The 17,047-nt window shown below is 49.1% G+C and overlaps 1 long non-coding RNA gene across 1 annotated transcript in view; it reads left to right on the forward strand.

Moving 5' to 3' along the window:
* The window catches only part of LOC135898133 (uncharacterized), a 676,755-nt gene that overhangs the window by 621,084 nt on the left and 38,624 nt on the right, over positions 1–17,047 (forward strand). The gene's annotated exons all lie outside the window — the stretch shown is intronic.

The following is a 17,047-nucleotide window of genomic DNA, read 5'->3' on the forward strand; positions in this document are numbered from 1 at the left end:
ATAACAGAGCAGCTCTCTGGGTCTTTATAAAAAGCACACGCTTTTTTTTGTCGTTGGTGCGCATACTTGCAGTTGAATGAGTTCAGGGAACCCTTCCAATGTAAATACGAAACACGCGTTTTTGGTCCGAACAAAAGGATGCCCCCAGTCAGCCAGTCACATTTGCCACAGGAACGTCAAATTCGGGGCTAGCTTTATTATTCCTCCTTTCAATCATTTCCCTTCATTCCCCTTCATTTCCCTTCATATGTATTTCTAGCACGCAAACGTGCTGTCACTTCAGAAGCGCGAGTCGCGACAGTGTAAATATTTCCGACATCACGCTTCCCTGGCGACGTCGACAAAGTGCAGTGTTACTCCAGGCCTTCCTTTCCCGAGAGAACACGGCCGACAGAACCGAATTGTAAAAGAGAAAGACAGGGGATTCGCGACCGCGAACTCAGCATGGCCTCGCGGCGCTTCTTGCGAGCAATACGCGCTTCGATCTGGGGACATTCATGGCTCCTGTTCTCCCTGCGCCGTTCACGGGCCAAGGCGCGCATTAACGGGCGGTTGCCGGCGGCTCACGTCCGCGACGACTGCGGTTCGGGGGGGCCAACGGCGCGGTGTTACCGCCTCTCGTCCTCCCGCTTGCCTCCCACTCGCGCGCGCGGCGGGACGTGTTCGGGCACGGGGACATTAGCGGCGGCTGTGCTCCCACCGCAGCGCCACATAAGAGCGCGCGTCAGCGCGAGCAACACGAAGGCCAGGAAAGCTCGGAGCATCAAGGAGTCACGCAGAGCCTGGAAGGCACAAAGCGGGACACACCGCCGGACGAGCAGATGGCAAAAGAACCAGTGCGACGCATCTCAGCTTCGTTTCTGGGCCACCCTAGAGTCCCTATGCCCTTTCCCACTCGCTCCTTCCTCCGCCTCCCTGTACTCCCCTTCTGCCTAGCCGCCCGTTCCCTGACGCCGATTCATAGGGACGTCACGTTGCTCATCACATATCCATTCGTACGTTACCCGCAGCACTTTCGATGTCGCCAGGCTTAGAGATTCGGCTCGGATGACTCGCACTGTGCGGTGCCGGAAACGTGTTGCGCGGTTCTGCGCTCTTGCGTGCACGCAGCGGACGACGGCCGCATCACGTACTTGGGTGGCCACCCGGAAAACGACCGGCGGGGGTTTTGCGTTCGAGGCTGAGGGGACACGAATGCGGCACCGGTTTCATCTGTAGCACAGCGGGTGACGACGTGCGGGAAAAGGCGCCCGGCGCTCTGCACGTCTGGCAGGGATCCGCGCATGCCTTTGGCCACGAAGGCGAGTGCGAGCTGTCGCTTTCTGCTAGAGTCGGGTATGACGGTGGCGAAATGTGGAGAAGCTAAAGAGAAAGCGGTTAAGAAGCCTGCCGGTGAAGCGTACTGCCGTTAACGGACGGATGTATCCCTGCACCGTGAAGCGGTGATGGTTGTTAAGCCTCGAAGGGTTTTAACTAAAGCGTATGAAAGACTCGCACGGGCACAGGAAGAAACCGTTGAGGCAGATACAGGAGGAAAATTCAGAAGGAGGTTTTCAGATGCTCGCTATGTTGTTGGTGATCAGTAGAGCTTGCTACGTCTGAATTCGTGACGAGAGATCACGAACAAATTTAAAGGAATTCCCCCAGATTAACGCATACTTTCAGCAAATGGCGACCACCTTAGGCAAGAAATATCTTTTTCTTGCATTCTTCTTATAGCGCCTTTCCCTGTTCCCGATCACAGTACTTCAAAACGGCATCGCTAATATTTTGGTGAAGACGGCTATTGAGGCTTGAGAATTCTTTTTTTTTTTTACTCCTAATGATTATGGTTTCTATTGGTAGTACCCCTTGTCACCTAGTCTGCTTGAGCTAACATTCTATTATATGTATACATGCATAACCGTCTGGCATTCCGCTATATCTCCTTGATATTTTCTCTATTCATTAAAACATCTATCTCCATACTGTATAGTTACCTATACTCGCAATGATTCAGGATTTATCGATCTTTTGCCTGCTTTTTTTTTCCATCAATGCTCTAAACGTCCCTCGCTTATCTCAACTGCTGACACGTTGTATTCTTGCAGTGGCGTCTGTCGAGCGCGGCGTGAGTTCACAAGCTAGGCGGAAAATTGACCTCTAAGATTTCCAGCACGCGGGCTACCCGACTGGACCAACCCAGCTGGCAGATTTCAAAGCCGGTGTCGCCGCCAACTCTAGCGACTTGTGCTGATCCAGGCTCGTGCACCTGGTTTGAGTGATGTTCCTTTTCAACATATGGCTCATATAGCGCTCACAGCCACGTTTCAATAAAATCTACAAAAAATAGTAGCATAAATAGCAACTATATCTAAAAAACAAAAAGACTGCAAGGCCGGTGGCCGTCAATGAAACTTCTCTGTCGGCTCCTACTGTCGTGGTTCAGTGACTATGGAGTTCTGTTGCTGAGCCTGAGATGAAGGGCTCGATTCCCGACGCGGAGGCCACATTCTGGTGGAGACCTAATGTAAACGCGCTCGTCCAACCAGAGCTGGGGGAGCCTGGAAGAACCCTCCCCCCTCCCCCCCCAAGTATAGTCGCGATTATTTCGGAGCCATTCACTACATCTTCCTAAACCCTATGCTCTCTGTGTCATTACACCCCATCAATCAATGGACTTCTCTGAAGCCAACGTGCCTACCGTTAATATCTATAACCAGTTGATTCCCGATGTAGGTATAGGCTTAATTGGCGTTTAACTGGAGACATGGGAAACGGCATGATTCCAGCTTCTCCATCGCATGCACTTATCGGTAAAAATCAGAAACTGCGTAAAAGGTATAAAACAACAAAAAAGACGCAGTATGTGCTACACACAAACATTAACACATGCTTGCAAGTGAAAAAAAAAGGTGAAACGACAAGAACGAAAGCGCGTTACTACTTTAAACGTGTATCTGATATTGTGAGATTTCCTTGCTAATACTTCCGTCCTTTTTTTTTTTAAAGATCAAAGCTGTGTCTTCCCAGGGCTACGTAACAGGGTATTCTCCAAGCATTGCCCCCAAGTGACAATGGGTGGTTGCTGAGCGCACTTAAGCCGAAGTATCCAGCCGTGAGCTACGTCCACTGCGTTCAGAACGGTCTGAGAGCTCCTTCACTGTACGAAAAAAACTTTCCCGACTCTTGTCCGAGCCCCCGCTGAGACGGGGTCGACGTCTCTCCGAGCGAAAGGGATTAAGGGCTGTGACCTGTGGTCAAGGATAGACGGATTCCCGATGCTCCAACCAGCGCCCTGGCCGGGGTTCCGTTTCCCTGCCCGTTTCGAGAATGACGTCGTTTCTCTTGCCAGAAACACACACGCCCGTCTCTCGAGCAAAGTGAACGAGTGGGAGATGGGTAGGGGGAGGGAGGGAGGAGGGAGCCATCTTTCTTCCTGCCCGTATTGAAGGCTGCAGTTGCTCCTCCTCCCCCCTTTGTTCCTCCTCCTTTTCGGAACGCCTGATAGTGGGCTGGCTTTGCACGTCGCCAAAGTAGCAACATAGAAGCGTAAGCGTTCGTGCGTTCTATATTACGGTGAGGGAGAAACGGGATATGATTTAATTCACAAATGTAACACCTTGCACCTAATTATCAGCACTGGGCAGACAAGGCATGTGTCTGTCTTGCGCCAATGTTCTGAAACGGAGCTTTGTCTTTCGAGTGACGAAGGCAAGTTGTCTTAACGGAACGTTGTTTTCAAGACAATGTCGACCAGTTTAAATGCACTTTCTTGTGAACTCTTTGTGGTATTTCAAACAGCCAATCTATTCTGCACTTGAAAGGATGCGCGAGTGGGCAGTTAGTAATTGATCGAAAATAGGCAGCACCTGCACAGGGGAAACCACACGGAAAAGCCTTGTTTCCCCCTGCGCGGCACCTATGTATATTCGACTGTGATGCACTACGAGCTATACAAATTTAGAATAACAGATGGCAATTATATATTTGTCAAAAAGAAAAGAAAACTGCGGTTGCTGCACAAACATAGACAGCTATGACGAGACAATTAAGGGTATAAATGTATAAGCTGGCTGTTCCCAAGGTGGACTGCAGACAAAAATTGTGTAATTCTCGAGGGCAACATGTTATGCCGTATTAAGTGCCTATTCTTTTCTCCCACTAAACAACATAGCGTCATTATATATATCCACTGTGCGTTCCAGCGATTTGCACAAACACAAAAAATCGCTATAAACAGACCGCAAGGCAAAATAATCCACCCCCTGACATACATACATACATACATACATACATACATACATACATACATACATACATACATACATACATACATACATACATACATACATACATACATACATACATACATACATACATACATACATACATACATACATACATACATACATACATACATACATACATACATACATACATACATACATACATACATACATACATACATACATACATACATACATACATACATACATACATACATACATACATCAGCTAACCGAGCATTTGGTTTTCTTAAGTGTAACGTCAAAAACAAACCTTCACACTGAAAAAATTGCTTATATCACGCTGATCCACCCCCACAAAAATGAATATGCTTCCGGCATATGGGATCTCGATCAAGCTTATGTCATCAACACGTCACGTGTGTCACTGGGCGGCACACGTGACGGTGCGGAGGTGGCGGCGCCACGTCATTAGTGTATAAAATGAGCGCGTTGATGACGTTCCGAGGTCTACAAACGGTATAATGTTTTCGCATTCCCACACGTAAGCAGTCTTAAGTGCCTGACGTATATTAGGTTTAGTGATTGCTGTCGCGCCAGGTGTTATTGAGCCGGAAAGCGAGCAAACGAGCGCGATCTTCGCAATGACGTCACAGTTGGAGCGGCGGCGGCGGCTGTTGTCAGCTGTTGGCGAGCGATGGAGGAGCGCACGCTCTCTTCTCACTGACGTCACAGTCGGAGCGGCGGCAGCGGTGGCTGCTGTCAGCTGTTAGCGAGTGATGGAGGAGCGCACGCTCTCTTCTCACTGACGTCACAGTCGGAGCGGCGGCGGCGGCGGCTGTTGTCAGCTGTAGCAACACCCTCTAGAGAACTTAAGGCCTTCTGGCTGACCCTCTCCCCTTGAGCGACGTCACGCACAAGAGGCCAACATAGAAGTTCCGTGCAGCGTGCTACGAAGCTAGAGCGGCGCACCAGTTTTGAAAATGAAGCGCGGAAGATATACAATGGTTAACGCCGGCTATTCGGAGAAGACCGAGGGGACGAAAGCGGCGACAACAATTCAATTAGTTCCAGGAGCCCTGCCGCTCCTCGAATAGCTTCGGGGTTAAAAAAGTCCCGGCATGCTCGGCCATGCTATTGCATGCTTCCGAACGCACATTTTTTTCTAGACGTGACCAGTGCATGTAGTCTCAACACTTGTGCTGTGCTTGCGATTGTGTGTACCGCGACTCTTCATTGCCCCGGAATGTGGAGTGCCATGCCAAGATATGCCTATTAAGTGCTGCGTGCCCAATTGCCGGAGCAAGTACATGTACAAATCAAGGCAGAAAAATAATGTCTTCAAGTTTCCGCAAGATGAAGAAGCCCAGAGTGCCTGGATTAGGGCGCTACCACGTGCAGACTTCATTGTATTAGCGCACTCTAGGGTAAGATGTTCAGAACTTCTTTAAATAGTTACTTTTGAAAAATACGGAAAGTTAATTGCTCAATTACAGCAAGTGCATTTACAGAAAGTGATGATTCCTCAGAGTTCGACGCCTGCGAGGATAGACATAAATCTGAATTTGTGTTAAGGCACCTTTTGTGGTGTAGGACGAATATTTTATTGAAGAACTACTGCTGCAAGATGAATGACAAAATATTGGATGCCAATGATAAGGCAAGGAAGAGAAAAGCTGAAACTCTGCGCAATAAGGCAGCTGTTTTCGAGTAAATAGCTGCACAAATGTTTTATATCCCACTTCTAAACTCATTGGAGTTGTTGTAAATTAGTGGACTGCGGTAATCAGTGCGTCGAAAGCGAAATTATTCGTTTGACCATAATCTAGATCGTAATAAATACATGTGTCCCCAATAAGATTGTTCATACGCAATTGTGAAGCTAATCGAGTGCATTACATTCGTCATTGCCGTGCCTTAAAAACCACAAGTACAAAATACGGAAGGAGAGGTTTTTATGGATTCAATTTACTTGAAGTAATAGGTATGAAATATGGGGTATAATAAATAAAAATTCACAAAAAACGTACATTACAAAGACGACAAAGCGCGATGCTACAAAATCTTCTGGCATCAATACATGCTCAAGCTTTACGAAGCTGTTTTGTATCTGTGCCTCTAAATAAATGCTTTGTAAGGTGCGTGCTGCTCATTCCGCAGTTTCGACTGAAGAAAACATGTGGAGTGGTCAATAAAAGCATACGGCTGCTAGATGAACCAAGCCGCGATCCCGTCACTGAACCCGTATCCCAAAGCGTACCGATGGCCTCTTGCCCGTGACGTCACTCGCCGAGCACTCCGGCCTTCTAGTCTAGGAGGTGTTGGCTGTAGGCGAGCGATGGAGGAGCGCATGCGCTCTTCTCACTGTCGTCACAGTCGGAGCGGCGGCAGCGGCTGTTGTCAGCTGTTGGCGAGCGATGGAGGAGCGCACGCTCTCTTCTGACTGACGTCACAGTCGGAGCGGCGGCAGCGGCTGTTGTCAGCTGTAGGCGAGCGATGGAGGAGCGCACGCTCTCTGCTGACTGACGTCACAGTCGGAGCGGCGGCAGCGGCTGTTGTCAGCTGTTGGCGAGCGATGGAGGAGCGCACGCTCTCTTCTGACTGACGTCACAGTCGGAGCGGCGGCAGCGGCTGTTGTCAGCTGTAGGCGAGCGATGGAGGAGCGCACGCTCTCTTCTGACTGACGTCACAGTCGGAGCGGCTGTTGTCAGCTGTAGGCGAGCGATGGAGGAGCGCACGCCCTCTTCTGACTGACGTCACAGTCGGAGCGGCGGCGGCGGCGGCTGTTGTCAGCTGTAGGCGAGCGATGGAGGAGCGCATGCGCTCTTCTCACTGACGTCACAGTCGGAGCGGCGGCAGCGGCTGTTGTCAGCTGTTGGCGAGCGATGGAGGAGCGCACGCTCTCTTCTGACTGACGTCACAGTCGGAGCGGCGGCAGCGGCTGTTGTCAGCTGTAGGCGAGCGATGGAGGAGCGCACGCTCTCTTCTGACTGACGTCACAGTCGGAGCGGCGGCAGCGGCTGTTGTCAGCTGTTGGCGAGCGATGGAGGAGCGCACGCTCTCTTCTGACTGACGTCACAGTCGGAGCGGCGGCAGCGGCTGTTGTCAGCTGTAGGCGAGCGATGGAGGAGCGCACGCCCTCTTCTGACTGACGTCACAGTCGGAGCGGCGGCAGCGGCTGTTGTCAGCTGTAGGCGAGCGATGGAGGAGCGCATGCGCTCTTCTCACTGACGTCACAGTCGGAGCGGCGGCAGCGGCTGTTGTCAGCTGTTGGCGAGCGATGGAGGAGCGCACGCTCTCTTCTGACTGACGTCACAGTCGGAGCGGCGGCAGCGGCTGTTGTCAGCTGTTGGCGAGCGCTGGAGGAGCGCACGCTCTCTTCTGACTGACGTCACAGTCGGAGCGGCGGCAGCGGCTGTCGTCAGCTGTAGGCGAGCGATGGAGGAGCGCACGCTCTCTTCTGACTGACGTCACAGTCGGAGCGGCGGCAGCGGCTGTTGTCAGCTGTAGGCGAGCGATGGAGGAGCGCACGCTCTCTTCTGACTGACGTCACAGTCGGAGCGGCGGCAGCGACTGTTGTCAGCTGTTGGCGAGCGATGGAGGAGCGCACGCTCTCTTCTCACTGACGTCACAGTCGGAGCGGCGGCGGCGGCGCCTGTTGTCAGCTGTAGGCGAGCGATGGAGGAGCGCATGCGCTTTTCTAAATGACGTCACAGTTGGAGCGGCGGCAGCGGCTGTTGTCAGCTGTTGGCGAGCGATGGAGGAGCGCACGCTCCCTTCTCACTGACGTCACAGTCGGAGCGACGGCGGCGGCGGCTGTTGTCAGCTGCAGGCGAGCGATGGAGGAGCGCATGCGCTTTTCTCAGTGACGTCACAGTTGGAGCGGCGGCAGCGGCTGTTGTCAGCTTTTGGCGAGCGATGGAGGAGCGTGCACGCTCTTGCGGCTTGTGAGGACGGCCGCTCAAGTAGGCCGCTGCGGAAGAAGCGCGTGCCGCTGCGCCTTCGTGAGGAGGTCGCCTTATTGCCACACGTTTACGTACTTCCCATTGCGGCTCTTTATGTCTTGCAAAAATCTATCCCAGATTGTATAACTCAATGCATCACCAATATATCCTACAAAGAAGTCTAACCCACATTGTATAAATTTATGTAGTGTCAAATGTGCAGCCGGCGTTGCCTTTCTAGTGTTACAAGAGTGTAACCCCTGCCGAACTTCTGATATGTTCATATGCACATATTTTGTATCAAGTGTCGTGTGATTTTAAGAATTATTGCATATATCCCCTGTACATATTTATTTTGTGTTCCTTTTGTGTATCTTTTTTAGCTTAAGTTGGAGTTATATTTCATGTTTCTGCTGTGAAAACTGTATTTTGACTTGCATTTCGAGTGCTAGTGCAGTATTTTTTCATGCAAAGGGTTGGCTATATATATATATATATATATATATATATATATATATATATATATATATATATATATATATATATATATATATATATATATATATATATATATATACATAGTATTGACATCAGAGTGTGAATAGCATCACTCATAAATATGCTCAGGTATCGGTCACATACGCTGGAAAGTCAGTGGGATCGCTGAAGGCGGAGAGGGGGAAATCAGACGATGGTGTTAAAAAATAATAAAAAGGAAAGAAGAAGGAAAGCAACGTGATGCCATGAAAGGACGCTGGTGCCACGTCATTTTTATACGCTTTGAAGGCAGCCAGCGACTATAGCACTGCTTCCAAACACCGAAGGAAGCAAGAGGACGAAGTCTTATCCGAGAGGACGCAGCTGTCGGCACCAAAGCACGCCCCGACGGCGCCGTATATGTCCTCGCCTTCCGTGTTTTGATAGATCCAAGTGGTCCACAGTCGTGGCTTCTTTCGAACTGCTTCCTCGTTTTGAATCCAGTGGCAGCCAAAGGCGAAGCTTCACAGCAGCGAGAAAGCACTGAACACAACTGCGAAAAAGTGAACAAGGAGGACGGCAAAAAAAGCAGACCGAGAAGCCGGAGATTTGGTGTGTGGCGAACTAAAGCAAGCGCGAGGAGGCTCCCCAGACGGCTGCCGGTCAAAGATGGGTTGGTGCAAAGGCCGGCGAAGTGGGAGGGTATATAGGGGAGATCCGATCTTGCCGCCATTCGAGGAGCTTGCCGGCGAATGTGCCGAAAACAAGCAAAGAACCGGGATTCTTCGACGAGTGCAGTCCCGCTTTAAGTTTCTCTCCCCGCAAATGGCGCAGTCATCGATTCACTCCTCACCGCCACTTCTGTCCGACTTTCCCACATTATCGCCCGGCTTGTCGCCGCATCCTAGCTTTATTTCTGTATTTCTTTCATGCGTTTCTCTCTCTCTCTCTCTCTCTCTCTCTCTCTCGCTATGTTCTTTCTGTGTACACGCTATATTCGAACATATAGAGAGGCGTTATAGCACATGGAAAAAGCTGAGGATCAGTTGTGGCGGCGCGTTTGGTTCCATTTCACTGTCGGCAGTTTGCAGCCGGTGCCGTCGACTCAGGCCCCTTTTCCTACGTCCCCTTTATTTTTATTTTTTTCGTCTGTCCTTTTCAAGTTATTTATTAGCCTGTTTTCTTATTCTTTTTCTCACGTTCAGGCGTACTTCGAAGGCTTCTCCAATTTCTCTATTTTCTTTTTTTCTTTCTTTCTTTCTAAATTACTTTCCTACTTTCTTTTCTTTCTTTCCTTTCCTTCTTTCTTTCTTTCTTTCTTTCTTTCTTTCTTTTTCCTTCGTTATTTTTCTTATTAACTGTATTTAGGAGAGGTCGGAGCCCAAGCAGCACAAGCTACACGTCCTATTTTGACAGCAACAATTGTGCTCAAAGCGATGGGCGTAACAGAAGCAATAAGCTGTAAATGCTCACAAACACCAGCCTTGGTTGCGTAGTGGCTTTGGCGGAGCGCTGCTAAGCACGAGGTCACGGGACCAAATCCTGCAGTCACAGCGGCCGCATTTTGATGGGGCGAAATGAAAAAAACACCCGTGCAGTGGGCGCACGTTAAAGATGGTCAAAATTAATCCATAGTCCCCCACAGCGATGTACCTCATAATCAGATCATGGTTTTGGCACGAAAAACCTCAGGCTTTAATTAATTTGTTCACTCAGCAAAATGCGTCCCTTTTGAATGCCGCATTCCGAGCACAACGCCTATGAACATGAACACAGGGAAACACGTAGACAAATATAAGTGCTATTCTAGATTCATTCATTCATTCATTCATTCATTCATTCATTCATTCATTCATTCATTCATTCATTCATTCATTCATTCAGAAAGGCAACAGGGTGGTCTGTGTTTAAAGTAATTGAAACGATCAAGCATTCGTGCACAAACGCTCGCACAAAAACATACATACATGCAGGTACAATATCGCTCTAGTATAGACACACACGGGAAAGAGCACAGCGGCACTCAGCATACAGAACTGTCGGACGGAGGTGACAGCATCGACGTAGAAGAAAATAAGTAGGTTCGCGCCGGCGACAAGGAGCCATTGTAAAGAAGACATTTTGGAGGGTTGAGGAGTGCCGCCAGGTTTCTTGAAAAGCAGAAAAGGGAACTGATAGGAGGAAAAGTTTGGCGACAGCACAACGCCAGGCTCTCAGAAGGCTTGCGAACTAGCTGTTCAGTGGCAGCATCCAAGACCTTGGTGTGTGCGCTCCCGCATAGTTCAGGCTTCACGTCGCGGATAAATGTACGCTTGGTGCACGGCGATGTGCTGTGCCTCAGGCTCGCGTCTACTACCTCGAAGAAATATATTGCCAATTTTATGAAGGTGCCGGAATGCCACCATCGTTCGCTGTCTAAATTGGCAATTCTCCCCCTCTAAGAACTAATGCACATTATACGAAGGTCGACTTGTGTGCATCAAAGTGGCTGCACAAATCTATTCGGTGTTTCAGGGCCGTGTCAACTTGGTATATTGGCGTAAAGAAGTGAGAAATCGTTTAACAGCCCAAGGTCACTTGAGCTCATATACCAAAAATGAAACCGCTTGACACAAAATGCTCGCGCTCGACTTCTAATTTTTCGAATGTTCTACCAATGAGCTGCAGCCAATGTATTGCCGAGGAACTCCGGTCTCAAGTCCAAGTCGTTCAGCTAATTCAGCGGCTTCTGCCTGGCCGCATAAACGGCGATGCAAAATTTTTGAGACGCAAAAGACAGCGCTGGCAGGGCGATCGAAACACAACAATCTTGAGCGGGGACGCATAAATATGAAGCGACCCGGCAGATGAGCTTAGCAGCTATCTCGGCATTCTACTTATTAACCGCAGTCTTGTGCCACTATGGTTACCCAGTTGAGCTCACTGGCACAAATAGGTACGGGAATGGCGCTCTTCGTGATGGATTCTAAGTAAACCTGATGAAGTGCAGTGTAAGCGTCGTGGAGCTTTTCAAACGGGAGAGAGAGTGGTTGGCAAGATGATGGAGGCTTGAGGAGATGAACAGTTGTAGAACAAGAAGTGTCGCTGAAGCCAACTTTCCAACAAGGTTTCTTTTTGTGGCTCGTCTTATATGTTTGCACTGTTACGTTTAGTTCCAACAAGGGGACTAGCGTTTTGACAAGTTTGGAGTTGCTGCCCCGACAAGTTTGGCCAAGTTTGTCTTTTGACTGGACTGACTTTGCTGTCCTGACAAGGACAAGTTGACTCGTGGAAACGTCGACTACAGCGGCATCCCTTGTGCAACCATTATTGATCAACCAAGCACAGGACTGTTAAAACTTTAGGTGTATCGGTGGTAAAGTGAACGAGGGTTTCACCTGAAGAACACAGTGATGCGAGTTGATATGTTGAGAAAAAATGTAATATATTTAATTATACAACGTTAGAATAGTTGGAGCAGGTCACCTAGGCTTCCGAGAGCGCCTAACAGAAGCCATGCCAGCATTTGAGGTGACAGCAACACACGACGATCCTAATTTTCTTACAACTGTGAGTGCTGCTCGCGTTCACTTTCTTAGCCTGCGAGAAAGGCGTAGGGGTCGGAGAATTTTGTCATCAGGCGCCAATCGATGCCGCGTTGAGCTTTTTTGGAGATAAGATTGCTCGATATTCGCTCGTCGAGAGGAAAACAATGGAGCCGACGCATCGTAAACAACGCAGGAGCTTGTTTCGGTATCGCGGGCGAGGCGGCTGTTGTGGTATCTGTGCCTTTCTCGAGAAGACAAGGGAATAGAATAGCTTTTGTCCAGAGTTCGAGGACGCACCTCCCCACGTTTTCTTTTTTTTTTCCTTCTTCTTCTTTCCGCTCTCAGCTTTTCTTTACACCGGTGCCTTCCAAGTAACCCAAGTGCGCGCTTAGGAAGAAAGACCAAGGAGTGGTGGTCATGATGCCCCTATTCTATAGCAGTGCCGATGTCGTCGGCATTAATTTGAATGGCCGGCCGTGTCCGTCCTTCGGGAGATTTTTCAGTGTTTTCATTCCAGGATCATATACCGAGCTATGTGGAAAAGGAAATACTATGTATCTTTCGTACGTGCAGGTGTAAGGAAATTCGATTTCAGCGTTGGCAAACATCTCAATCGCCGATGAACGGGGAAAATTTAAGTGTTAAAATTTAAAGACCGAGCCATAGCAAGTTCCATGGAGGAAAGGAAGCGTAGCAGAGGCCCCGGCTAGCCTGGATCACTTGAAGCGTGTCTGGCGGAAGTCACGTGGTGTTTTTCGCAAGGATGAACTGGGACTAGTGCGCCAAAGATCAACGTTGTCATAGCAACCGCGCTCCTGAAGCTCTCACTGCTGTTCTCGGCCCCTGAAAAGTGAGATAAGATTTTTAGGACCGTGTTTTTGTCGCAGCACATTCTGTCCGTGAGAAAAGCTGACTTCGGAGTGTGGTGTGTAAGCTTGAATGTTCACTTTCGGCTCTGTGAATGTGAGTGTCAGCCAGCAACAGACACACTGAAGTAATCACAGCGCGAGTCTTCGTCGTCTCCTTCGACGTTGCACGGAAAAACGCAGGAGCGCGTCTCCTTCATTACAATTTTGCAGAAATTTCGTGGGATTAGCTCTGATGCGCGTCAGCAACACAAATTTCCGACGGCTTGTAGCAATGCAAGTTCGATGCTTGCGCCTATCTGCTCCGGCGAGCTGATTGGAGGCGCACAGGGAGACGGCACACCAACATGGCTGCACTTCCGGCTTCAAAAACGTGACGTCAGGGCCTCTCCTATATTGTTTCTTTCTTCCATGAGAAGTCCGTACGTACCCAGCAGAATAGCAATCGCTGGGCAGGCGACAGCCGCCCAACTACGAAAGTGATCGTGACCGTGTGGCCAACAAACGTCGTCGATTGCGGAGACAGAGGCACGACCACGACGACGAAGGCAAAGTTGAAGGCAAGACAAGACGAGCAGTTGGTTGCATCGTGGACCCCGAATCGGCTCCTGAGTGAGCAATAATGCAGAAGCTTTCTTTTTCGGCGAACGGGGATAAAAAAGTGCAGTGACTACCAGCGTAGACCAGCGCGAATATCCGATGAAGTACTCGTAAGAGGAAGGCTTTGCTTTGGGACCGGTCAACATCGGTTTCGCTGTAAGAGCACGTGTAAAACGCCGAAATGAGACTGCTTTCAGATGAAATTTGCTGCATGTTGCGGCAAAACAGAGTTTTACCCTTTGCAGAAAGCATAATTTCGATTTAGGTTCTCATAGCTTTTACAAAAATTTCCAAATATCATAGTATTTTTTGCATTTTATTTGAAGCGAAAAGTTGACAAATTTGCATCTTTGAGCAAGAACACCTACCACAGTTTTGTTCACAGTGCATTTGTTAGAGCATCTCAAGCGCACAAACTTGATTCACGAGTCTACAGGCTACGTAAGATTGTTTAAATCTTTGAGAGTTTTTCAAAAAGCGCTACTCCCCAATTAGCGATATATTTGAGAGTGGCGTATAATACATAAGTTTTGACCTTTTCAAATGTCTCTATATGTCCACAGTTGTAAAACTTGATGCCGCCTTTAATGTTTATGATTTTACAATATACAAGAATTTTCGGTAACCTTTGACAGTAATATTCTGCTTGCACAGCTGGTAGATCTTAAATTTTTTCAATTTTTTTCTTTTAAATGCAACACACCTCATCAAATTAGGTGCAGTAGATGCCAAGCAAGTCAATTTTTCCTTCACATACATGCTTAGATGTAGGGGCTCTTCAATTAAAGTTTTCTGTTAACAGCTGCGTTTGCAGAATTGTGCTTAAGAACAGGATTCCAGCCGTGTCTCTCATGCTCACCGACACCATGGTGCTGCCAAGAAACTTTTTTCTGCCATGCAGCTTCTGTTTCATGCCCCTTTATTCAACCTCGTGTCTATACCATCACTTCCTTCTTCGACCTGAGCGGCTTCCTTTATTGTCCGCACGGGCTACACATTCTCTCTTCGCTGACACATTTCATGGTTATGTCTCCGGAAACTTCACGCCGAACAGATATTAACGTAAAACACAACCCATTTCTCTCGTCCTTGCCTTTTGACCTAACGCAGTGTAATTATTTGAGGTGTTGATATCTCGAGCTCGTCGCCAAGAGTTCGACGGATGCACGCCGACAGCCCACTGAGCGCGCGGTGTCTCTCTTGCGTCATTTCGGCTAAAGCATGCACAGTTGACTTAATCTGTGCGGACTACTTGTTCACGGCTTCAGGCAACAGCGACGCAGCTTTCTAAACTGCTGCGAAAACAGCACCACAATTTCGCAGCTCGTAATGAGGCGCCGATTCCAATCGAATCTCGCCCGGCGTATGCCTGCTCGGCTCCATTACATCTGCAGCAAAACAACCAGGCTCCCCGCAACAGGAGCTCGCCCGTCCTATGGGGAATCTCGCGCCTGCTAATCAGGTAATCAGGGCGAAAGCGAGTTTTCGTCCCCGCGCAACGCTAGTCAGGTACCTGCCAAACCCTAACGACTTGGTTCGGTTTGCACGTTGGCTTCTCCTCTCGACTCTTCTTTTTCTGTGGCCTGCATTCCCCGTGGCACATTATCTCACTTCACCCTTTTCCTCCCGGTTTCCGCGCATGCATTTGTGAGAGTTATTTTACTCGGAAGGTTTGTTGCAAGATATGCTAGGGAAGAACAGAGGAATAAAACACAGGCGACAAGAAGAACACGAAGAGGTTAACCGGGACAGATCACGCTGGAGAATAAAAAAAAAATGTGGGGTGGGCTGTTCGCAATAGAATGGAGCAGAAGGAGTGCAGTGACCCAGAAAGCGAAGAAGTCAAAGAAAACCGTGCAGCTAGGTACTGCACCAAGGCCCTTGGGAACTTCCTCTCGGGTACCCAATGGTTGCCATTTTCCCGCTCAAGTCTGGCCTTTATGGCACGCGTACCCATACTCCGCCAAAGGAGCTGTCGGGCATCTGCCGTAGTCGCTGGTTCCGGACACTTAGGAGACGCTCGTGGGTCATTTTCGGCAACGTTGATACGTGCTTGTGCCATTTACTTCGCCTGCTTATTTCCCTTCATCGCATTTTTTGTTAACCCGCTTACTCAATGTCATTTAATGGACCTGTAATGTATGATCAATAAATAAAATGTAGTGTTAGTCCCCAGGCAAAGGTGAAGGAAGTTGTCTGAGCCGTGGAACTTGCAGCGCTTCCCTTTTGTTCACGCTTATAAGGTCGTCACGTCGCCAATACTTGTTTTTTTTCCTCGAACGTGACTGGTCAGGAAACACACAAAAAGCGCGTTTCACAAAAATCAATAGAGATTGTCTTGCGGCCCTCCATCCGTTTCTCGACTACAGGTGGTCGTTCGGCTGCTGTATATGTAACAATGCCTTCTAATAGAGTGTTAAGGTTGCGGAAGAGGAAGTAGACACAAGAGGAAGAACGTGTCCCACCGGAGGTTAGCTTTCAGGGCTTGGATGAGAGCGCGACAACTAAAGGAAACTACAAGTACTCGTATGATAAAAATGCTCGCGCGGTTTTCTCTTCATTGCCCTAGTAGCGGAAGACCACTGTTGCTTTGTTCTTGCTATAGTTCGTAGGCCACTTTTTCCTGTGCTCGTATATTCATGTAAATGGTCGCCCGTTCCTACCAATTAGTTCGGTGTACCTGTACTGTGCGTGCGACACACTCGAGCTATTTTGTTAGCTTTACGCCTGGGATTATATCTCTTTTGGCAATAGCACGGAAGAACAAAGGCAGCGATTGTTCTTTTCAGTCAGTCAGTGAGTCAGGTCAATCAGCAGCTGCATTCTTCTCACGAATCTATGTACGCAATATATGCAAAGCATTTTGAAGCGAAGCTTGTATTGCCTCACGCCTCACCCCTGTTGGCGCCGGTGTTGGTGTTGCCGGGCGAAAATAAAAATTGCTTGTCTGGCTGCGGAACCGATCTCCGGGTTGCCAAACCACCGCGCTAACCGATTTCCTCATACGCGACCCGCCGTGGGTGCTCAGTGGCTATGGTGTTGGGCTGCTGAGCACGAGGTCGCGGGATCGAAACCCGGCCACGGCGGCCGCATTTCGATGGGGGCGAAATGCGAAAACACCCGTGTGCTTAGATTTAGGTGCAGGTTAAAGAACCCCAGGTGGTCGAAATTTCCGGAGTCCTCCACTACAGCGTGCCTCATAATCAGAAAGTGGTTTTGGCACGTAACACCCCAAGTATTATTATTATTATTAAAGTGGGGTTTTATATGCGTGAAGAAGTAGACGCAGCGCGAGGCGCGAGCCTATCACAGGGCGCCCCCCCCCCCCCCTCCGGAGGAGAGAAAGGGAGTGATCGCGTGTTCGCTCGCCTCGAGGGGGGGGGGGAGGAGGTTGGAGGCGCCCG

This window comes from Dermacentor albipictus, chromosome 3, assembly GCF_038994185.2.
Source record: "Dermacentor albipictus isolate Rhodes 1998 colony chromosome 3, USDA_Dalb.pri_finalv2, whole genome shotgun sequence".
Lineage (NCBI taxonomy): Eukaryota > Metazoa > Arthropoda > Arachnida > Ixodida > Ixodidae > Dermacentor > Dermacentor albipictus.